Source organism: Cajanus cajan, chromosome 2 (genome assembly GCF_000230855.2).
Source record: "Cajanus cajan strain Asha chromosome 2, NIPB_CcT2T_4, whole genome shotgun sequence".
Taxonomy (NCBI): Eukaryota; Viridiplantae; Streptophyta; class Magnoliopsida; order Fabales; family Fabaceae; genus Cajanus; species Cajanus cajan.
Window position 1 is genome coordinate 4,272,842 of NC_138518.1, and position 8,867 is coordinate 4,281,708.

Here is an 8,867-nt window from a genome sequence, read left to right on the forward strand (position 1 = left end):
TATATATGATTAAATTAAACTTAGATTAATATTCATATAGTTAAGACAAAACTAAAGATTAATATTCATATAGTTAAGAGAAAACTAAAGATTGTGAAAGGCTTAAAAAAGTGTTTAAAAGGATCGACTACTTTTTTAAAGATAAAATTAATAAAATTTATTTGAAATCATCAACATTACAAGAAAATTAATAAAATGTATTTGCTGAATTATATTTGAAATCATCAACGTTAATGCTAGCTAGCTTTAATAATTTTATTTATATATGGATAAAAAAATGCTGAAAAATATTGATGTTATAACAATTAGTAATATTATTATTAATTGTTTTGTTTCTAGAACGCTATAAAGAAATTTTACTTTGTGATAATTTCTATATATATTTTGTTTTATAAGGAATAAGTGACATATATTATTATTTAAGAGCAAATTAAAATATTTTATTGATGATAGATGATAATATAAAAGTATTTTGAATGAAAAATATAATTATATTTTTTTATATTTGTTAAAATGCTATTTTTCCAATATAACAAAATATGTTTTGTAAGATATATATTTGTACATAAATAGTCATCGTTTTTTGTTTCACTTTGGACCCATCAAATAAAAGGACCAACCCTAGTAATATTTTAAGAGTTTTTAATGTTGTTCTTGAATTAAAGTTAAGACTTAATCACTTACTTCATCTCTTAATTTATTTTTTTGTTTAGATTTGATATTTTTATTATTATTAATAATCGTTGATTTTTAATTAAAATTGATCATAATATCATCTTTTCCATCCAATTAGGTTAACATCGTTAACTCTATAATTTTTGGTGATTTTAATTTACACTTAATGTCCATTTTTAACCGCCACTATTAATTTTTTTTAGATTTTATACCATGTAAGTTTTAATTAGAGATTCAACGAATCATATATATTAATATTAAAGATTTTAACAAATTATATTATGTAAAATTTCCAATGAATAAGGATATATTTTAAGAAATAACTAATTTAAGATATTATATAATAAGTTTTTATGTAATAAGATCTTAATTTATAATTAACATTAAATAATCAATGAATTCGAATAATGATATATTTTAAGAAATAACTTCTTTAAGATCTTATATAATAAGTTTTTATATGATAAGATCTTATATAATATTATAAGTGTTTAAAACTTAATAAATCTTTGTATTTGTATAGTTATTTAAATACTTATATGATGTTATTTTATTTTAAAAATAAAGAAAAATTATTATAATTAAATTTTGATTGAAAGTAAAATAAAAATATAAAAAGTAACTAAATAACTTTCAAAAATGACATTCTATATCACAATAATATTAAAATGATTTTATCTATACTTTTTTTAAAAAAAATAAAAATAATATTAAAAAATAAATATTTTTTATAAATACTAAAGAGGTTAAATCACTTTGTGCCACTAATAATGATAGGTAGATAGAATATTAGAAGATTTTATGTAGTTATTTAGATAGAATATAATTTTTTTTATATCCAAAGGAAAAGTGTTATATATAAAACTTTAAGATTTTGTTAAAATTTTAAAATTGAACTATTATTATTATTTATATTATTATAAATATATTATTATTTTAAATTTGAAATACTATTATTTTGCATTTAAATTAAATTATATTAATCATTATTTTTAAGTTTAAATTAAAATATTATTTATATATTAATTTAATTAATAAAAAATAATATAGTAATTTTAAAAATAATTGTATTTTAAAGATTTTTATTTTGTATTATTTATAGGAGTTAAAATGGTAGTTTTTTATTTTTAAATAAAAATATATTTTTAAAACGCAAAAGAGGCGGCATAAGTTTAAACCCTAGAGGCACGAGGGTTCGTCACAAAAAAGAGAGGGATTTTAAACCCTAATTTACATAGAAGAGAGGCACTCTCAGAAAGCCAAAACCGTCCCCTGAAATTGAAGAGGTGCAGAGTACCGCGGTGCTACTTTTGTCTTTGTTTTCTCTCCATTTCTAGTTTCCGAGTAAGATTCGCGCATGCTTCTTCTTCTTCTTCCATTTCTCTGTTTCGTTAACCCTAATAATCAATCGTATTTGTCAACTCTTATAGTCTTTACAATGTTTCGAAACCCTAGAAATTGTTTTCATGTTCCGAGTAAAATTGTTTTATTTTGTTTTTGTTAATTTTTTGTGAGTTTCGTTGAATTAGTTATTATTTCTCTGTAGTGGCTCTTGATTTATGCTTTGAACCGTGAATAATGACGGTGTCTGTGTGTGTGAGTCTTAATTAGTGCATATCGCGTTGCTTGTATGGAAATCTTTATCTTGAACTAGTTTTGAACGAACTTGCAAGATGATTGAGTTTGTCATACTTATGAAATTGATTTTTTTTTCCTTTTTCCCCTCCATTTATTGTTAGAAGCTTTGTGTTCACGGTTGAAGCACAGTTACTTGGTGTATGCAATTAATAGAAACACTTTTTTATTATTAAATTCTGCAATGGAATGCTGGCTGAATTAGATTTGTTAGAGCATGAGAAATCTGAAGATTAGAGTGTTGTTCTTAACTATGTTTGAGGATTTTGATCTCTGGAGGGTTTTTAAGGCATGTTGTCTTGAAATCTCAGTTTAATTGTCTTTCCTCTTTGTTTATTTGTCAGGAGGAAGTAGGGTTACGGTTTCTTGCTGGAAATTGAGGTGGCTTTTTGTGTTTTCTATTGTGATTTCCTGGTACACTATTGGATTTCTTTTATCAAAAGAAATTATTAGTAAGTCTGAAGGCTAGCAATTTTGATCTTGTAATTACTAATTAGATGTTTGGTTTTGGATTAAATCACCTATTAGCTGAGGACCACTGTTATGTAGATAGATTGCGCAACCAAAATTACATGCCTTTATAGTGGCTAGTAGAGCCGTCAAAATGGGCCGTGGCCCGTGGGCCAACCCGGCCCACCTTGAAAACGGGCCGGGCCGGGCCAAAATAAACAACAGCTTTATGATAAGTGGATAACTTTAAACCCGGCCCACTTTTACCCGACCCACTTGGGCTAAACCCGTGGTGGGCCGGGCAGCCCACCAGCCCACTTATTTTTTTTTATTACAACTGAGCCAACCCAAATACTAAATAGGAACAGAGACTCAGAGAGCATAAAGTGGAAAAATTGAAAACCCTATTCTAGCAAGGAAGGGACCACGCCACTCCGCCTTCAGCTTCGGCATCACGAAGGCTCTCTCTGCTTCACTGCTTCATCTTGGTGCCCCTCTACACTGACTCTGACTCTCCCTTTGCAAGTGGCTTCAACTTAACGAAGGTGCCCCTCTTCACGACTCTGACTCTGTTGCTAAGTTTCATTTTTTTTTTCTCACTTTGTAATTTGGGGTTTAGGTTAGATTCCTCTCCTATCATTTGAGGCAGTGTTATTAAGATTTGAGAATATGGCCCTTTCAAACCCCCAAGAGATTAGACGTGAGCCTAAATTGACAAATGAATATTTTTTTGATATGATTGCACGCAGCTAGACCGATTAATTAACAAACCTTAAACCGAAAACTTGTGTCGAGCGTGCAGGATAGTCCAACAGCGCCGGCCATGTTAGAGAAACCTATCATATGATTACAGTTGCTATTCATCTAATTAAAATATACTTTACTTTTTTTTATGCTATTTATTATTATTATTATTATTATTTTGCAAAATAGTTTTATTATGTGGTGAAGGCGTGATTGCAATTTTGTGTCTGGGCGGTGGCTCTTCTTGGTTCTTGCAACTCAAATGCTTATTACTTTATTTATTTTATGATATTTTTTGAATTTTATAGAATTTATTAGTTAGATGACAATTTGCAAAAGGATGGTAATTGGTAAAACAATCTACAAGGCTAGGATATATAGAAGTTGGGCAAGTAAAACAATTTATTATTATGATTATTATGTTATTTGAAATTTGAATTTTTTTTTTTGATGGGTTGGTGGGCTGGCCCGTTTGACCCACCAACTCGTGGTGGGCCGGGCCGGGCCATAAAAATTCTGAAAATATAAAAAGTGGGCCGAGTTGGGTTGGCCCGTTTTTAAGGTGGGCCAAAGTGGGCTGGCCCACATGGGTTGGGCTGGCCCGTTTTGACAGCTCTAGTGGCTAGTTTTTGAGGAATTGAAACACATATTTTGTATTTGATGTAATTTCCGAGTAAACTAGTCAGGTTATATGAGAAAGTATTTGATTGCTAAAAAAGGAAGGATAACTAAAAAATGCTTGTTCCATTTTCTTTAATAGTTACTGTTTGGTGTTGATTGTGGTAATATTTTTTAGGAAAACAAATGAAAATAATTAAGTAGATAAAATAATTTCTTATTTACAATATAAAACAACTGAATCAGTTAAGAATTAATCAGTTGGATACTATTTTAAAATCATGCTAAAATGTCACTAAAAACTATCACTAAAATCAAAAGTGTCATATAGTTTTCTACTTTTAATAGTGTGAAGTTTAAGAAAGGCTTAAAGTAGTACACAACACCAACCATCACCCTCATATATATATATATATATATATATATATATATATATATATATATATATATATATGTATGTATGTATGTCATAGGACGGCCTGGATGGTAACAAAGATTGTGGCTTGCATTGCATGGCATATTAGGATGCCTTCTTCCAACGGTTTAAGGTATGAATTGCTTGTTTAATTCTTGTTTGTGAACAATGATATGTTCATCTAAATTGTACCAATTTTTGAGTCATATATTGTTCATCTCATTTCTTTACTTGGAACTTTGATGCTTAATTTACATGTTCACAAACACTTGAACTTACTTGTTATTGTAGTTTCGATACAAGCATTTGCTTTTAACATGAGTTGTAAAAAAAAAGCTGAGTTGAAATGCTTGTGTTATTGCTTTTGGTTTGGTTTAATTTATTTATTTGTATCCTCATGTTATATTTGTTTGTGGCTTCACCTGCATGATATCATTTCTATTAATTGTTGAAAAAGATTTGAATTTGATTTCCTTTGACATTTTTGTGTTATAATTATTATAATTCATTGATTTTTTCTTCATGTAGCGTAAGGTGGCATGGAGACCCAAGGATGAGGAAAAAGTAAAGAAAATTTTTCACTCAAAAGCTTCTCACAGATTGTCTGATATGTTTAATGAAGCTCGGAAAGCAGGTAAAAGGCCACTTTGGGTTGGAGAAGATGTGTGGAATCAATTGGTAGCCCATTGGAATTCAGCTGCTTTTCGAGTAAAGTCTACACAAGCCTCTCTAAATCGACTGTCTGAAAAGGGTGGGACTCTTCATACAGGTGGCTCAATTACAGTTCATGATCATGCCAAGCGCATGGTATGTATGGATTAAAAATATTGGACAGTTTGTTGATGAAAGATCCAACAAAACATATGTGAGTTATTTAAATAATTATTGATGTTATTTTTAATCATATTTACAAGATTAGTAAAACAATGCCTTTGTTGAATTACAGGAAGATTTTGTCAATAAATTTTCTCAAGCTATGTCCGAGGCTGCATCATCTGTTGATGAATCACATCCTATGGACCCTGGTTTGGAGGATACAATTAGGTCTAAGTGTTGGTCTGATGCAGTTGGTGGCATGACCACTAAGGGGCGACTGTATGGAGCTGGAGACCTTGCTCGTCATTTAAAAGATACACAAAGCAGTCGTGTCGACGTCAATCTTAAAAGGAAAGCATCTTGTAGCAGTTCATGTGACAAGGAAGAAATTGGTCAATTGAAACAACGACTTGCAGAAAATGATGTGCTTATTCGTCAGTTGCAACAAATTCAATCAGTTGTCATGCAATTCTTACCCAGTGAAGCACAAACTGCCATTCAAAATATTTGTCAACAACAAAATACCAACTTAGATCAACAAAATGGGGAACAACATCAAAACCAACAAGAAGAAGATGACCAAGACAAAAATCAACAAGACTCTCCTAATTATGAAGATTATTAGTTAGCATTAGAAAAATATTAATTACTCTATTTTAATTAACTATATATGATGTTTGAATTATGAATTGTTTTATTATTATGATATAAACATTACTATTATCTTTTAAATTTATTTTGATGAAGCTTCTATAATTTATGATAAACAGGTTAAAATAATTAGTTATATTAAAAAAATTATGTATAATTAAATGTATCCCAAAAATTTCTGACGGAAATTTCCGTCGCAAATGTCCCCAAAAATTTCTGACAGAAATTCTATCAAAACTTTACCCAAAAATTTTCGACGGAAATTTCGTCAGAAATATCTCCCAGAATTTTCCGACAGAAATTTCCATTAGAAATGTCCCTAAAAAATTTTCGACGGAAATTTCTGTCGGAAAATTCTGGGAGACATTTTTGACAGAATTTTCGTCGAAAATTTCTGACAGAATTTTCGTCAGAAATTTTCGACAAATATTTCTGTCAGAAATTTCTGACCGAATTTTCTGACAGAATTTTCTGTTGGAAATTTCTGACGAAAATTTAAATTTCTGACGGATTTTTTTTTTCGACGACACTTTTTTTGACGGATTTAAATCCGTCGAAAATCCGTCAGAAATACCAAATTCCATCGGAAATTTACTTGTTTCCGTCGGAAATTTTCGTCGAAAATTGACATTTTTCTTGTAATAAATGGATTTGCCATAATTGTAGTTTATATAGATGACATAAACATTATTGGAACTCCTGGAGAGCTTTCAAAAGCAATAGATTGCTTAAAGAAAGAGTTTGAAATGAAGGATCTAGGAAGGACAAAGTTTTGTCTAGGACTGCAAGTTGAATACTTAGAAAATGGAATTCTTGTGCATCAAAAAGCTTATATAACTAAGGTGCTTATATAACTAAGGTGCTTAAAAGGTTTTATATTGATAAATCATATCCAGGTGCACTCCCATGGTTGTAAGATTTTTAGATGTTAACAAAGATCCATTTAGACCCCAAGAAAAGGATGAAGAAATACTTGGTCCCGAAGTACCATATCTTAGTGCCTATAGGAGCACTAATGTACCTTGCTAATTATACACGACCTGATATAGCATTTGTTGTTAATTTGTTAGCAAGATATAGTTCTTCACCTACACGAAGACATTGGAATGGAGTTAAACAAATCCTTCGTTATCTTAGAGGTACAATGGATATGGGGTTATTATATTTAAATGTTCCCAAACCAGAACTAAATGGTTATGCAGATGCAGGTTATTTGTCAGATCCTCATAATGGTAAATCACAAACAGAATATTTGTTTACAAATGATGGTACAGCCATTTCATGGTGATCTGTAAAACAAACCATATCAGCCACTTCATCTAATCATGCTGAAATTTTAGCATTACATGAGGCAAGTCGTGAATGTGTTTGGCTAAGATCTGTGATTCAACACATACGGGAAACTTGTGGTTTATTTTCTAACAAAATGACATCGACAGTTATATATGAAGATAATGCTGCATGTATTGCACAATTGAAAGATGGATACATAAAGGGAGATAGAACAAAACATATTCTACCAAAATTCTTTTTTTTCAAAAGAATGGTGATATAAATGTTCAACAAGTCCGCTCAAGTGACAACCTAGCAGATCTCTTTACAAAGTCACTTCCAAGAAAAGTTTTTGAACAATTGATACACAAGATTGGACTCCATCGTCTTAAAGATTGTATGCATGAGGGATAGAAAATAAATATTTATGAATGATGTACTCTTTTTCCTTCACTAGGTTTTTATCCCACAGGATTTTTCCTAGTAAGGTTTTAACGAGGCACATTCTAAATATTGGACATCCAAGGGGGAGTGTTATGAATAATAATTAGTGGCTTAATTAGTGGATGCCAATATTCATTATCAATCATTACTATTTATATTTCTGTTATGTATTATTCCCTTTATTGTGTAATTGTTCAGTTACCACATATACTTATAAATAGGTTAGTCCTCTCCCAAAGATAATATACCAGTCAGATTCTTTTCTCCATCTCATATTGTCTTCTTTGTTCTCTCTATTTTTCTTTCTTTTATAACATAATTAACTATTTACCAATAGAAAATTCGGGATGTTACATACTTAGTGGGTACGAGGATGAGGATTAAAATTGTTACCCGCGTGAATATGAAAATGAGTATGAGTATTGTTTTTAAACGTGATTATAGGAACAGGTATTATAAGATCCTACCTAGACCCTACCTATTATCATCCCTAGACAACAGGGTGGATAGTAACTTCTATCATCTGCTCCGTTTAGTACATGTATCCATTAAATTTTGATATATTCATGGGTATCTACAAGTATCCATAAATACTTAAGAAAATGTATAATTTTAAATAAAAAGGTAAGAAATAAAATAAAAATTGAAATTAAATAATTTTAAATCATATATTTATATTAAAAATAATTTTGTAACATATATTTGTACTAAAATAAAAATTATGACACATATATTTAATATAAAAATAATTTGAGTTAAATTACTTTATATATAATTAAGAGTATTTTTAATGTTTTTAAAGTGTGAATACCCGTGAGTATAGATACCTGTCCTATTATTAAGTGGATATCTATTTAATTATTCATTTAAAATTCATAATGAATTTATCTACGAGTAGTATTGGTTGTTTTGTCATCCTTATTACTTATGTGTAGAAACCTTAAACTGCATTTCTTATAGAACAGAGAGAATTGTTAAAAAAGTTATATATAGGGATAGATGCTTATGTGTAGAAACCTTAAACTGCATTTCTTATAGAACAGAGAGAATTGTTAAAAAAGTTATATATAGGGATAGATATAGTAAATGATAATTGGAGAATTTAAGAACAAATTTTGATATAGAGCAAAAAATGAAAGTTAAAACT

The 8,867-nt window shown here is 29.5% G+C and overlaps 1 long non-coding RNA gene across 1 annotated transcript; it reads left to right on the plus strand.

Annotated features, from left to right (window-relative positions):
- The first annotated feature begins 1,832 nt into the window (after positions 1 to 1,832).
- Positions 1,833 to 5,355, plus strand: LOC145954106 (uncharacterized). Its single transcript, XR_014431272.1, has 3 exons — positions 1,833 to 2,019; positions 2,655 to 2,762; positions 5,066 to 5,355. It is a non-coding gene; the product is annotated as an uncharacterized LOC145954106 (long non-coding RNA).
- Positions 5,356 to 8,867: the final 3,512 nt, after the last annotated feature.